Genomic DNA, 16,253 nt, shown 5'->3' on the forward strand with positions numbered 1-16,253 from the left:
AAAGGTGGGGAAGGGAGTTTCCATAAAAAATATTGTCCATATGCTTCCTACTGATTGGGAAAGGAAAGAATGCTTCTTTCCTCCCCTGTTCCAGAATGTTCATGCATTCTGGAAAATGATCCAGACTGGTACATACTGAAAGCAGAGTGAAGAGGATGGCCACAGAGAGTCCCCCATTGTTAAGGAAGCTGGCTAAATAAAAGGATAAAGACCATTTGACTGACAGTCTGGAGTAGCCAATACTATGAGAAATTATTCTTCTCGAGTTTTTCGGCATCTTCTCTAGCTTGTAGAAAAGACGTGAATGGAGAAATTAAAGGCCAGACTTATTTTAACCCCTCTTTCCAGATGTCAATAGAGAAAATGTACTCAAATAGTTTAGAAATAACACTCAAAGGATGATTGAAAACATTTTATACATCTCAGCACATGTAATATATGAATAAAAATCCCAATTCTTTTTTATTTCCCTGGCATGTAAAAGCTTTCATCTATATTCGTTTTAAAAAGCCAGGTTGGAATATCTCCTAAATGTAAGAGTTTTGTTTTAAAAATTTCCATAGCATCATTGGGAAGTAAAAAAAAAAAAAAAAAATTAATCTTCATATAAGTAAAAATAATACAGTCTCCTTATACTATTCTTTATAATTAGTAAATGTAGGAAAAAATTCAATATTTGTTTTGAAACCAATAGGTGGTGCTATAAATTTTTACATTTTAATTCAAAGCAGTCTGCTTATTTTACTTTCCCATTCCTCAGTGGTATTAGAAATTTCCCTAATTATCACAATAGGATTTTTCATGGGGTAAAAAAGAAAAAAAAAAAAAAAAAAGGCTTCATTCACTTTTCCATCCAAAGACGGATTACCCAATCAAAGACGTGGTGAAACTCATGTGAAATCGTGACCTACAGATTAATAAGTAAACACAATTAAGCCCATGCGTATCTTGCTTACTGAAAGCCCGTGCATATGGTGCTTACTGGTTAATCAGCCCTTGAATTACCCACTGCGATGTCTCTTTTTCACTGGAAAATCAAATGTAACTCAGAGTGTAAACTAAAGTGAAGGGAATCTATGTAGTCTTTGGCAGAAAATATGCTCATGGAAACAGACCAATATATAAATTCCCTGTGTGATCCTCTTTTCCCCCACAGGGCTTTCACTAATGGCAATGCCATGGAAGAATATAATTATAATATTTTATTTAATATTCAATCATCTGGACTATCTCAAGGTGCTGGAGTTTTATAAAAAGCAATGACCAAAGTATTATGAAATCATGATTTTGTTATCGTGGTACCCTGGACTCCCAGAATCATGGAGTGCGAGAGAACCTTAGAGATGAGGCAGCTGCAAACGAGACAACTGATAAAAGAAAAGCTAATGTGCTAAAAGCAAGTGCTTCTTATTTGTCATCTTGGGAGCCAGCATATTTCTGCTCTAAGACAAAAAGTTCTGAAGATTCAAAGACACTGAAAAATGAAGATTCTTTCAAGTTTTAATAGTTATTTCGATGTCCTGTGTTTCATTGATGGTTACTCTAAACATAAAAATCTAAATGTACTTCTTTCTCTCACAAAAGTTATGGGAGTCCTTCATGTTTTCTGGGTGTGTGTGTGTGTGTGTGTGTGTGTGTGTGTGTAAAGCTGGCCTACTGAAGAAATGTAAGTTCAGTGAGGTCTTGTAAAAGTGCCAAAAAGGATAATGGCAGCTGCAACTCGCTGCCATATCAACCCTATCATTCCTCAAACATCTGGCTGATTTTTCCCTCTCTTCTTCCAGATGTTTTGGTGTCTTATAGAGATAACCTTAAACACTTGTCAGTATTGAGTGAGCAGCCTAGCTACTTATTGGAAGATGTGTTTGGAGAAGACATAATAATTTGCACAAGATTACACTCTGTACAGCAGACGAAATTTCCTCCTTCCCACCAGGAGACCTTTCTGGGCCGGCTGGTGATTTCCTGCTTCCTCCAGGCTTGCTGTTCTCTGCCTTTCAGGGATCTGGCTGCTTCCTACTAGTTTAGCCAGTAGGGATTGGACTGAACCAACCACGGTTTTTTCAATCTATTAGTCACTTTTATAGTCACACTAAGTGTTCCATAGTATCTAGGATATAAGAAAGTGGGAAATATGATGTAAGAACTTAAGAGTAGCAGCAAATATTCCTTAAACACACACACAAATACACAAAAACAGAAAACCATTGCCATTGAGTTGATTCTTACTCATAGTGACCCCATGTGTTACAAAGTAGAACTTCTCCACAGGATTTTCTTGGCTGTAATCTTTATAAAAGCAGATCTTCCGGCCTTTCTTTCATGGTACCACTAGATAGGTTTGAACCACTAACCTTGAGGTTAGTAGTTGAGTGCAAATCATTTGTACCATCCAGAAAGCCTCGAAATGCCCCTTACCTGCTGCCATCAAGCAAGTCTGACCCATACCGACATTACAGGACAGAGTAGAACTGCCCCATGGATTTTCCAAGTCTGCAGTCTTTATAGAAGCAGACTGCCACATCCTTCTTCTGCGGAGCAGCTGGTAGGTTTGAACCACTGACCTTTTGGCCAGCAGCTGAGCGGTTAACCACTGCACCACAGGGCTCCTTAAATGTCCCTTAGAAGGCCTTAATATAAGTATGGTATCAGGAAAACCCAGCTGATCATCCTGTTCTACTCTGTACTGCACCAAAGTCACCTGCAACATTACATTCAAGACTAGGCACAACATTTTAAAATGAATTTTGACAAATTAGAGCACATCCAAAGGAGAGTAACAAGAGTGATGAAGACACATGATAAGACATATGAGAAATAGTTCAAGAAATTGCAGATTTCTAGGCGGAATAAGGGAAGATTGGTGAGGATGCAGTCGGGTAGGATATGATAACTGTCTCCTAATAATTGAAGGACTGTCATATGAAATAGGTATTAAAGTTGTTTGGTGTGATGCCAGAATGCTTATCAAGGATTAATCAAGAGACATTGCCATTTGGTGTTTCATTTCACTGTCAGGGTGTTAGCATTAGACGTAAATATCTTTCTTTCACCGTTAGAAAGTGAAATACAACACAAAATGAGTCCAGCTATAAATTGCAATGATATAGACTTAAGCAATCATGGTATGTTTTGGCTCAGTAGCAAGAAGAACTTTCTTAAAATTAATCTTTCCAATAGATATTTATTGAACACCTATTATGTGCCAAGGACTTTTCTAGACACTGGGAGTAAAACAATGAGCAAATCAGAGTTCTTGCTCTCATAGTCCTTTCATTCTAGGGTGAGGGGAATGGAGTCAATAAAGTTAAACAAACACATGAAATACGTCAGGCGGTCATAAATGCAGTGAAGAAAAAAGGGATAGAATGATGGGGTGCTGTCTTAGAAAGAGGAATCAATTAGTCCCCTACCCGTCTGTCAGTTTGTCATACTGGTGGCTTGTGTATTGTTGTGATGCTGGAAACTATGCCACCAATATTTAAATACCAGCAGGATCACCCATGGTGGGCAGTTTTCAGCAGAGCTTCCAGACTAAGACAGATTAGAAAAAAAGGCCTGGCAATCTAGCTCCAAAATTTAACCAATGAAAACCTTATGGATCACAGCAGAATATTGTCTGACTCGCTTGCTTTGGACATGACATCAGGACTGATCAGTTGCTAAAGCTGGACCTTATGTTTGGTGAAATAAAGGGCAAGGAGGGCATGGGAGACTCTTGGTGAGATAGATTGGTTGCTGAGATAGATGGACTCGAACATGCTGGTGATTGTGAGAATGACTCAGGACCAGGCAACGTTTTATACTGTCGTACATAAAGTCCCTATGAGTTGGAAATGACTCAATGGCAACTAACAACAGTCAGTTAATACTATCTGTCCATGGAAGGGAACACTTTGCAGGCAGAGGCTAATGAGAACCCATCATAGAAAATATTCAGTTGAGACTGGGTAACCAGTTTTGGGGGATATAAATTAGTGTACTTACTGGTTTCTGTGCTTGTCTATCCCACTAGTTTATGCATTCCTTTTGAGTATGGGACATGTCTTACTCATCTCTTTATGACCAACACTTCCTACCTATAATCTACATTGTAGTGCTTGATCAAAGCTTATGGACCAAAAGTTCTACAGGGAGTTAAATGGCAATGAATACAACACAAAACCAAACTCATTGCTGTATAGTCAATTCCGACCTCTTGGTTAGCAGCCAAGTGCTTAACCACTGCATCACCAGGGTTCCCTGGGTACAATATATAACCTCTAGAATCCTGTCCCAACTCTAATGACATATGGTTTATTTCCTTTGTGGGCATTCACTCTCTTCGTCCTCTTTTCCCAATTCTATCTGACCTTTCTTCCTTTCTTTCTTCTTTAAGCCCTGGACAAGTAAGGACTGATTTGTTAATATTTTTTAAAATTTGCAAAGAAGTGATAAGAGTCATAAAAGGACAAGTGGGGAAGATAAGGTACCACGGGAAATCATCTAATCCCTCTGGTACTAGTACTTTTTAGACAGAACTTCTTCAACACATCTCAGGAACAGAAAATCAACTTTCTGGGGTTCTTTGAAGTTTCTAATACATCTAGGCAAAGCTATCATTGTTACGGTTCTAGAGGTTACTGGAGGGCCAGTCAACCTAGTATAAATTTGAACTTATAAAAGCAAATGCTAATATCTGAATTACTCTCATCTGTTTCATATCTTGAAGCCCTGGTGATGCAGTAGTTAAGAGCTTGGCTGCTAACCAAAAGATTGGCAGTTCGAATCTACGAACTGCTCTGTGGAAACCCTATGGGGTAATTCTACTATGTCCTATAGAGTTGCTATGAGTTGGTATGAACTCAACGGCAACAGGTTTTTTTTTTTTTTTGGTTTTATACCTTGGAGTTTCTGTTTAATAAAAAATTTTAGTGCTAAAGAAATTGGAAAACTATTCATCTCTTTTACAGACGAGGACACTGAGACCCAGAGAAATTAAGTGATTTGCTTAAGACCACAGAGCTAGCTACTGACAGAGCGAGAGTAAGAGCTGGAATCACCTAATCGCTATCAGAAGGGCAGTATCTTCCCCAAATCACACATAACAGTGAAGGTACAAATTGAAGAGCTGAGGCATATCACAGTATCAAATCTATCTACCAGACCATACACATCTTCAGAGCTTTGAGTAAATATTGTGTATGTTAGGGATTGAATTGTGTCCCCCAAAGATCCGTGTTATAAATCCTAACCCCTATACCTGTGGAAGGAACTCTAGCCGTGCAGTGGTTAACTGTTCGGCTGCTTACCAAAAGGTGAGTGATTTCAGACTACCAACTGCTCCACAAGAGGCAGATGTGGCAGCCTGCATCTGTAAAGCTTATAGCTTTGGAAACCCTAGGGAGCAGTTCTACTGTGCCCCATGGGGTCTTTATGAGTCAGAAGCTACTGGATGGCACGGGCTTATACCTGTGGATGTAACCTCATTTGGAATAGGACTTACTTTGTTATTTAATGAGGCCATGTCACTGTAGGGTGTGTCTTAAGCCAATCACTTTTGAGATAGAAAAGGAGCAGAACAAGCACAGAAACAAGGAAGCCCAGATGGGGGAAGACAGAGGCCATGCCATGTGAAGATCACCAAAGAACTGAAGCTGGAAGAGATAAGGACCTTCCCCTACAGCTGGTGCCCTGAATTTAGACTTCTAGCTTCCCAAACTGTGAGAAAATAAATTTCTGTTGCTTAAAGCCACCCACTTGTGGTATCTCTATTACAGCAGCACTAAGAAACTAAGACACCATATGCTTAAGTGGTGAAAAAATTTCATAAAATAAGGATAGTCTCTATCATGGACAACCTCACACTGTTTTGGGCAACAATTTTACACCCAAGATAACATGAAAAAATAAAGGAAAAACTGTTCCTGGGCACAGAAGAAAATGATGTTCAGCTACTACACCAATCTGTTCTGAAACATTCCCGTTTTGACCATCTTTTACTTTCTTGCTCAAAGGGCATTCAAAGATTTTTGGAGTAAATTGTGCCCATTAAATACAGTAACAATGAAGGTGTAGGGCAACCAATTGGTAAAATTGGCTGGGATATGTTTCCTTTTATAGCAAAACTGCTAAGTAAAACCGGTGTTTTGCCTTTCTATCCAAGTAATAAGCAAGCCATTAAAACAGAGCCTCTATGAAAATCAGGCAAAATTGTTTCAAATACGGGGCGAATATGTTTGAAACTGAGAAACCTGCCAGAATCAGTTCCTATTTTGTGTGTAATTGTACTGATTGAATTACCATTTCTGCTTAGACCCACAGAAGCCCAAGAGACTCGGGGGCCAAAACTACGAACAACGGTTCTTTGTCTAAGAGGAGCCCATGGTTGGGTTTGTACATGCAAACATGTATGATTTCAATGTGGAGCAGAATGGTGAAGAATTCAGCTCCATCCCAGAGCAGGTCATGCACCTGGTGATAGTCACTCAGCCTAGCCCTAGATTTATGCATAGAACATGCCACCACACATGAAAGCATGGAAAAACCTTTTTCCTTTTCTCAGTTCTCTAAAAGTGAAACTTCACCGTATGTGTGATTTGTTCCTTCCTAGTTTAGAAACATACAAAGTGAACCAGTTCCTTGCATTTCCAAGAGAATGGTGTGAAAGCAGATGAAGCTAGCGTGATACACGGCATTGTCACATCAGAATCTGCTGGGGAAACCAGGAAAGAGAGGGCGATAGCCAGATGACACTGCTAGAGCTATTCCTTCCAGGGGTTGCACATCTGGTCTGTGCTCCTGCCAAGGATAAAGCACGTGCTCTGAGTAACTGCGGTGCAGAACTAAAATGTGAAGAGGCAGAACACGTTCTGCAAAACACCAATGACATAAACATGTTCAGGGGGAGGTGTTGACTCTCACGTGTGTGCTTGTGCATGTGGGTGTGCACAAGATAGTTGGCAATATTTTGCATTAGTGCTTCTGAATACTATGTGTTCCTCTTAGCACAAGTTATCATTGATCCAGGAGGGTTAGATACACTCCATGGGAACAGACCACCTTATGACTATCAAGAGAACAATGAAACAACAGTTTGTCAGGTCTTTGTCTGGAAATTAAGACAGATCTATGTTTGGCTGATTAAATGATATTAAAACATTTTCTTCTCCTTAAATCCCTCAAGGCTTAGCATTAGTAGAAGGTAAAGAAAAATATTGTAACACTTTAATAGATTCAGTTATGCTTTGAACATAGTGTTTAGTATTTATTCACTGAATGAATATTGTTGTTGTTGCTAGTTGTTGTTAAGTCGATTCTGACTCACGGCAACCCCATGTGTGCCTAGTAGAACTGCTCCATAGGATTTTCAAAGCTGTGACCATTTGGAAGCAGATCACCAGGCCTCTCTTTCTAGGTGTCTCTAGGTGGGTCCACCGCCAGGCTTTCAGCTCATAGTCAAGCACTTAACCATTTGCTCCACCCGGAGAGACTTCAGTGTCTCTTACATACCATGTAAGCACATGTAAGATGTATAACTGTTGAACTATTCGAAAATAATGATATTTATTTTCCTACTAAATTTCACCTAGCAGGAAAAAAAAAGAGAGCTACTGAAATCGTAAAACTCGGCCTATAGTTGATCCCAATAAACAGCCAATGAGGCCTATAATTCTGATTCATTTTGCTCATTACTATTGTTGTTTACACAGCTCATATTCAAAGCTGAAGACCAGGTTCTTCGTGACTGGTTAAAGCACCTCGTGACTGGTTATGCCATGTTGCAGTAAGTTTGGGGGCTTATGTATCAGCAGCATAGGTGGCTAGAGGACCCCCAACCTGATACTTTTCTTTAATAATAGGTATTTGGCTTGAATGAGTCAAAGAAACTTTTTTTCTTTCCACTGTATTTTTGTCTTATGGTATGAGTTTGGCACAGTATTTTATAGCTATCATGACCTAATGCAGCAGTATGCACACAATGGTTGGTTCCGTAAGACTTACATTGGACTGTTGACTGGATGTGGGAACAACAGATCCTGTAAGCATTCTTAGAGCATGGCCTTCCCATAGTATTAAGGAGTAAAGAAAAATGAGATAGAACACATGCTTTCTTTTCCCTTATTTATGGTTATTGTAGAAATCAGTGTTGGTACCTTGAAATGGTGGCAATAGAATCATAAGTTTGAGTTGTCATCATTATTGAATCTAGATGTTGCAAGGAAACATGAAAGTTTTTGATAACCGCCCTTATTATAGATGAGAGACTCAGGACCTAGAAAGCTGACCCCTTTGTATTTCTGGAAATGAGAGAGTTTGACTTCCAAGCCATAATTCCTATGGTTTTGCCCCACTTCTCTGTCCATCCTGTGACTCCTGAAGGCCAACTATATGCTAGAAAAGAAAAAAAAAAATTACGTTCTGTGTGTCTTTTCTACCAGATTATTGTTGATTAGGCTTCCAAACTTCACTTCCACCTGTTTCCTGGAATGTCTCTAATGATATTGTAGAACCCCAAATACAGGGGCATTTCTAAGGTCATTTTCAAGATTTTGGTTGACTCCATGAAGGTTTGTAACATCTAGACAAAAGCCACTTTTGAATGTTATCCCTTTCATACTCACTAGACCCGTTTCTCTAGGAGACCTTTACATTAGAAAAGAATCAGCTACATAAGAGGCCCCTTCCACACTGGCTGCACAGACAGAAGCTTGAAAGTTCAAACTGCTGGGGAATTGGATGTAGGCAATAAGGGCTCTGCAGTGAGAACTTATGTTACAGTATAGAGTGGCCTAGCATCACCATATGGCTTCTAAATTTGCTATGAAAAACCACCAACCATTTATAAACTAATGAGTAAATCACACACACACATACATACACACTTGAATTTTTATTTGTCTGAAGCTAGTTAGGTTCTTCAAGCACGTATTTAAAAATGAGCCTTAGTAGAAGTATTCAGTCTGTAACTTCTTATTTATTGCCAAAATGAGCACAAAACCAACAACAATGAAATGGTAGAGCTCTGCTCTCCAGCTTTGAGAGTTGACTTTTTGCACAAGAAGCATTTTCCAGAGTTGCTTTGAATAGGCCCTTAGACACCACTTCAGTGTTAATACTGCTGAGATATGGGGGTTTACAGTTAAGTAGACTAAATGTCTGTGTATTTTGCTTAGTATTGAAAAAGATCTTTTGTGTGTGCATAACTCAGGGCTTTGAACCGGTTCATTCTGATTTGACCTCTTGCTGAACATTTGCATTTCCACTCAAGATATACTAAATCAGAACGTACATTCTAACGAGATTCCCTCAGTGATTTACAGGATCTACATTCTAACAAGATCCCTAGCTAATCCCTTGTTAGAATGTAGATTCTGTACATCACCTAGGGATCTTGTTTGAACACAGATTCTGATTCAGTATCTGGGGTGGAAATCCAAATTCTCAGCAGGAGGTCAAACCGGAATGAACTGGTTCAAAGCCCTGGGGTAACTAGAGAGTTGTGTTAGTGTTCAGAGTCCATATTTTTATCTTCTTCATAGCCCAAATAGAATTTTAAAGCTTGTGGGATGCTGATCTCTGGACTCTGATACCCAGGTTGGGCAGCCATGTGAGACTGTCACGTCATATAATTTTGGAAGTACTTCTAGGGAAGCCACCTTACCAAACCAAGTCTGCTTTCACATTTTTCAAAGTGTATCCAATTAAAAAATTCAATTTAATTTATAGTGGTCAACTGAGGAGGTTTGTATTTTCTCATTCTGTGCTTGTTGTAAAGTGAACAGCTTAGTTTCTGGAGAAGGGATGAGTGAAAATAACCGGGTACAATAAGAACTTCCAATGGTAAGTTTGCAACTGGAACTAATGATAGGTCAGGCCCCAAGCATGCAAATTGTATTAAGGCAAGATTATGATCACATGAAATAAAGCAATTTTGTTAAGTTTCTCAAGAACATTTTTTTGGGGTGAAATGTAAATGGGTAGAAGCCCTTGATGGCACATTGGTTAAGAGTTTGGCTGCTTGCTAACCAAAAGGTTGACAGTTCAAATCCACCAGCCACTCCTTGGAAACCCTATGGGGCAGTTCTACTCTGTCCATATAGGGTCATGATGAGTCAGACTCAACTTGATGGCACACAACAATAACAACAACGTGACTTTGATTTTCTAAACTTTTGCCATATGATAGTCTAAGTCAGAATTCCAGAAATTATTCTAAAAAGAATTTTATGTGATTTTATTTCCTCTTCCCACTTATTAAGGGTGGCTGGGTAATGCTTTTTTATAAAACTATGAGAATAAGATGTGCTTTAAAAAATTAGCAGAGATTTCAGGGGAGACTTGTGAAGATTCAAATTTGGCCCAGGGGTTATTGGCTGAGAATTTGATCTATATACTGATAAAAAAGCTTAGACCATAAAAAAAAAATTCAAACCCTTAGTATACAAAATGATGCACAATTCTACCAGAATTTCAGATGAAAAAGCTCTGAAGGCCTCTTTGGAATTAGAAGAAGCTGTGAAGAAAATTCCCAAGTTTATCATAACCCATAGGAAGAAAAACTGCCCCAGCTAGAGAGATTCAACTCTCTGGTAGATTAGCTAGCTGATTAAATTCAGCTAGTAAGTTAATTTTATATTCCCTGATAATTAGCTTTATGTATCTTGTGCCATAAGACACTTTCTATTCATGGAATCACAAATGACATTTGTTGTTGAAAAATACTCTCTCTAGGAAAGCTAACCCAGAAATAGATTCTATGTTACAATATGGCCAAATTTGTTTAAGACTGGGGGCATAAAACTATTAACTTTCTGGAATAGCAACCCGTGTCTTCACTACCTCCTGAATGGCTACCATAGAAAGCAATGGAAGAGACCCACCACTGGAGTCCTGTCTTTCTGTCTCTCTTATCTGATGCGGTCCCCAAATCACCCATTGAAATCCGTGCAACTGGAAGCTGGTTTTGATTGTGAACTATGGCATTAAAAGCAATAATAGCAACTGGCCACTGCAGATAGTGAACTACTTTTTCCTGCAGAAAGGACAGTTAATTACTTGTCTTGAGATTCCTTCCCTCTTTCAAAGGAAATCAGTTTGATTCCTCCAATGTTATCAAGCACAAAAGAGCCCTGACCCTCAAATCAGTATTGGCTTTTTTCATTTTGCTCAGGATTTCTGAGATTTTTACTGTTGTGACTCTGGTCTTCATATCCTGTTTTTCTGCTTCCACTTAGACATGCCAATTAAGAAAAGATATGGTTTATTTAAAAAATATGGTCCTGCACTGACTGTAAAGAGGGCTCTTAAACAGGCCTGAACTCTTTGTCAGGATTAGCTGAACATAGTAAGTAAATCCCATGTTGAATGTTGACCTTGTAAAGTCTCCAATAAGCAAGGCTGGCTTGAGCTTTGTAGCAGCTTAAATGAAACAAAACTGCTCCTTCCCTTGGGTCTCACAATTTTACCCACCAACTCCGGGCCAGGTTTTGTAATGGGCAAGATGCCACAGCAAGGGATATAAGAATGGTCTAGTGTAGGGGTTCCCAAAATGGGCCCAGACCAGCACCATCAGTGTCACTTGTAAGGAGCCTTGGTGGTCCAATGTTTGAGCGCCTGGCTGCTAACCAGAACGTTGGTGGTTTTTAGAAACCCACATTCCCAGGCCCCAGCCACACCCAGTTGGGGCTCTATGTTCTCAGTCTTAGCAAGCCCTTCAGGTGATTCTGGTGCAGGCTGGACTCTGAGAACCACTGGTCTAGTGCATCAACCTAGCTTAACTTCATGTAGGAGGCATGTAACATCCTGAATACGGCAAGATAAGTTAACGGGCAGAGAAGTCAATGGCAACAATGACATCAACATATCTTGAATATATTAGGACAGCCTGATGTTTAGCTATTTCTCTCTCTCTCTCTGTCTTACACACATATACACAGACATCAACTTATATATACTTACATATTCATTCAAAAAATTATTTGTTACTGTGTATTAGACACCATTTCAGAAATTGGGAATGTTGTAGTGAACAAAATACACTACTACTGTGACCTCATGCTGCTCATCTAGTAGGGGAAACCTTCAAACTTACAAACAAGAGAATACATGGGGTGGTAGTAAGGGAATTGGAGTGGCAGGGTAGGTAAGGATGGGGTGCTATTTTGGATAAAGTGAGTAGGGAAGTTTAGATAACTCTTGAGCCCTGTCTCACACCTTTTCTTTTATTGCAGTCTTCACCCTAGCAGCCAGCCTCACATAGGCTTACGTAACAGCACCTCACCTTAGTCTACCTTGTGTCTCCAGTCTCTGTACAGGGGCTTCTGTGCCCCATCATGTGTTATCAACTCAGCCCTGCTCAAAGGACGTAACCCTTCATGGGGCAACCTTTGACCAATTGGGAGAGTGGTGATGGAGAAATACTCTCTTTTTCCTCATCTGGGGAAGAGAGCTCTGGGGATCATTTTACATGTATCATGGGAAATACCTGTTTTCAACAACATAAATGGTAACTATGCATGTGGATCTCGTTGGTTGGAATACACAGGAATCAAATCAACTATATCTGTGGAAAGAGACAACGGAGAGCCTCAATATCACCAGTCAGAACAAGACTGACTGTGGAACAGAGCAGCAGTTGCTCATATGCAAGTTAAGGAAACTGAAGAAAATTAGAACAAGTCCATGAGAGCCAAAGTACAACATTGAGTATATCTCACCTAAATATAGAGATCATCTCAAGAATAGATTTGATGCGTTGAACACTAATGACTGAAGACCAGATGAGTTGTAGGATGACACCGTACATGAAGGAAGCAAAATGTTGTTAAAAACACAGGAAAGAAAGAAAAGACCAAAATGGATGTCAAAAGAGACTCTGAAACTTGCTCTTGAGCATACAGTAGCTAAAGCAAATGGAAGAAATGATGAAGTAAAAGAGTTGAACAGAAGATTTCAAAGTGTGGCTTGAAAAGACAAAGTAAAGTATTACAATGAAATGTGCAAAGACCTGGAGTAAGAAAACCAAAAGGGAAGAACATGCTCAACATTTCTAAAACTGAAAGAACTGAAGGAAAAAGTCAAGCCTTGAGTTGCAAGATTGAAAGATTCTACAGGCGAAATATTGAATGACATGGGAAGCCTCAAAAGAAGACGGAATGAATACACAGAGTCATTGTACCAAAAAGAATTGGTCGATGTTCAACCATTTCAGGCAGGAGCATATGATCAAAACCTGACAGTATTGAAGCAAGGAGTCCAAGCTGCACTGAAGGCATTGGGAAAAAAACAAAGCTGCAGGAATTGATAGAATACCAATTGAGATATTTCAATAAACAGGTGAAACACTGGAAACACCCACTTGTCTATGACAAGAAATTTGGAAGAGAGCTGCCTGGCCCAACAGACTGGAAAAGATCCACATTTGTGCCCATTCCAAAGAAAAGTGATCCAACAGAATGTGGAAATTATCGAACAATATCATTAATATCACACACAAGTAAAATTTTGCTAAAGATCATTCAAAAGTGGCTGTGAACTGCCAGGGAACTGCCAGAAATTCAAGCCAGATTCCAAAGAGGATGTGGAATGAGGGGTATCATTGTTGATGTCAGATGGATGTTGGCTGAAAGCAGAGGCTATGAGAAAGATGTTTACCTGTGTTTTATTGACTATGCAAAGGTGTTAGGTTGTGTGGATCATAACAAATTATGGATGACATTGAGAAGAATGGGAATTCCAGAACATTTAATTGTGCTCACACAGAACCTGTACATAAGCCAAGAAACAGTTGTTTAAACAGAACAAGGGGATACTGCACGGTTTAAAATCAGAAATGATGTGGGAGCAGAGTTGTATCCTTTCACCATACTTATTCAATCTGTATGATGAATAATCTGAGCCGCTGGACTAGATGAAGAAGAATATTGCATCAGAATTGAAGGAAGAATCATTAACACCCTGGGATATACAGATAACACAACCTTGCTTGCTGAAAATGAAGAGGACTTGCAGCACTTACCTATGAACATCAAAGAAGAAAGATCAAAGACTGCAGACTTCAGTATGGATTACACCTCGACAGAAAGAAAACAAAAACCCTCACAACTGGACCAATAAGCAACATCATGATAAACAGAGAAAATAATGACATTGTCAAGGATTTCATTTTACTTGGATCTGCAATCAATGCCCATGAAAGCAGCAGTCAAGAAATCAAGCAACATATTGCATTGGTCAAATCTGCTGGAAAAGACTGCTTTAAAGTGTTGAAAAGCAAAGATATCACTTTGAGGGCTAAAATGTGCCTGACCCAAGCCACAGTATTTTCAATTGCCTCACATGCACATGAAAGCTGGACGATGAATAAGGAAGACTGAAGAAGAAATGATAGCTTTGAATTAAGATGCTGGCGAAGAATATTGAATACCATGGACTGCCAAAAGAACAAATAAATCTGTCTTAGAAGAAGTACAGCTAGAATGCTCCCTAGAAGGGAAAATGGCGAAACTTCATCTTGCATACTTTGGACGTGTTATCAGTAGGGACAAGTCCCATGCTTGGTAAAGTAGAGGGTCAGCAAAAATAGGAAGACCCTCAACAAGATGGATTGACAAAATGGCTGCAACAATGGGCTCAAATATAGCAAAGATTGAGAGGATGGCATAGGATGGGGCAGTGTTTAATTCTGTTGTACATACAGTCACTGTGAGTCAGAATCAACTCGACAGCATCTGAGAACATCAACAATAATAATATTGATAGTAGCCATTTATTGCAATCACCTACTCTCTGTTAATTATTATAATTGATGCTTAAAACAACTTGAAAGATATCTTTTACTGTCATTTTATAGATGATGAAATTGGCAAATAGTGTAACTTATTAACTTCTCTAAGGTCTGACTCTTTATAGACAGCAGATCTGAGATTCAAACCCAGGTCTTTCTGAGACAGATTATTTTTACTACAGACCTCCCATATCTCCTCCTCTCCTTCCCAAACCAAAAAAAAAAAAAAAAAAAACCCTTTGTCACCAGGCAGATTCCCACTCATGATAACCCTATAGAATACAGTAGAACTGCCCCATAGTGTTTCCAAGGAGTGGCTGGTAGATTCGAACTACCGACTTTTTCTCTAATAGCTGAGCTCTTAAACACTGTGCCACCAGGGATCCTCTCCTTCCCATCTCCCTCCAAATGATCTGCCAAACCTAGCTCCAGTCATAATTCCTATGTAAGACTGGCAGTTTCTTCTCTTTCTCTCTCTGTTCTTCTGTATTTCTCCTCTCTTTTTTTCTTAATAACAACATAGAATCTTATTCCTCTTTCATTTAATATTCATATTTGAAGATTCCAGAGGCGATATAGTTTCATGGTCTTTTTATAGTGTTGTCCTGGTGGTTTCTTTTTAATCTCTTCTCTTCTATGTCCTCCACAACGGGGCAATGTCCAGATCATCTACGTAGATTTAGCGTCCAGTGCAGAACATTTTACCCTAAATACCTGACTACAGGTAATTATGCTGAATTCATTTGCTCTCACCATTTCCGTTTATCCTTTCATCACTTATCACTACACTCTTCTAAGGCATTTTTCTTTCCTCATTTCAATGAATCTTTCTCTTTAAAGACTAACTTCTAAAGGTAAATTTATTTTTGAGATGAATGTAAATGACTCCAAAAATGCAACAATATGTACCAGTTGACATGGTGTACAGATTTTTTTTGACTCTACTTCTCCTGTTTTTTCCCTAACATCTGCAATGTGGGAAAGTTTCCCTCAACTAATGGTTCAGGACCACCCTCTGTATTTTTGGCCCACTCACAAGGCTGGGGTATGTTCAACAAGAGCTGTGCCCAAAGGAGTTCTTAGGGAAGACTGGGACTAAAAGGTACCACTCATGGGGAACCACCAAGGCAAGAGAGAATTCATGTCATAGTCAAGGAGAAGAACCCAGGTCATAACCAGAAAAGCAAGACCAAGTTCAGTTGTAAAGAATGTGGTGAGGCTGTAAACAGGAGATGGTGTAATGAGGCCATAAGGCAGAAAGACCAGAAACACATGGAACATAGTAAGTGGAGTAAGTTGGGACAAGTGGCTCAGGACTCAGATTGTGACTGATCTGAGGGTACTGGAAATCTGTTTTTATGTGATGCCAGCTGCTTAGTACAAGTATACATTTTATGTATTAAAGGGCTGGAAACCAGACTTTGTTCTTATGTAGCGGGAGTTTTAGGAACCATAGGCTAATAGCTCAACCATTTATCATCCAATT

The sequence above is a fragment of the Elephas maximus genome, chromosome 9, assembly GCF_024166365.1.
Source record: "Elephas maximus indicus isolate mEleMax1 chromosome 9, mEleMax1 primary haplotype, whole genome shotgun sequence".
NCBI classification, from domain to species: domain Eukaryota; kingdom Metazoa; phylum Chordata; class Mammalia; order Proboscidea; family Elephantidae; genus Elephas; species Elephas maximus.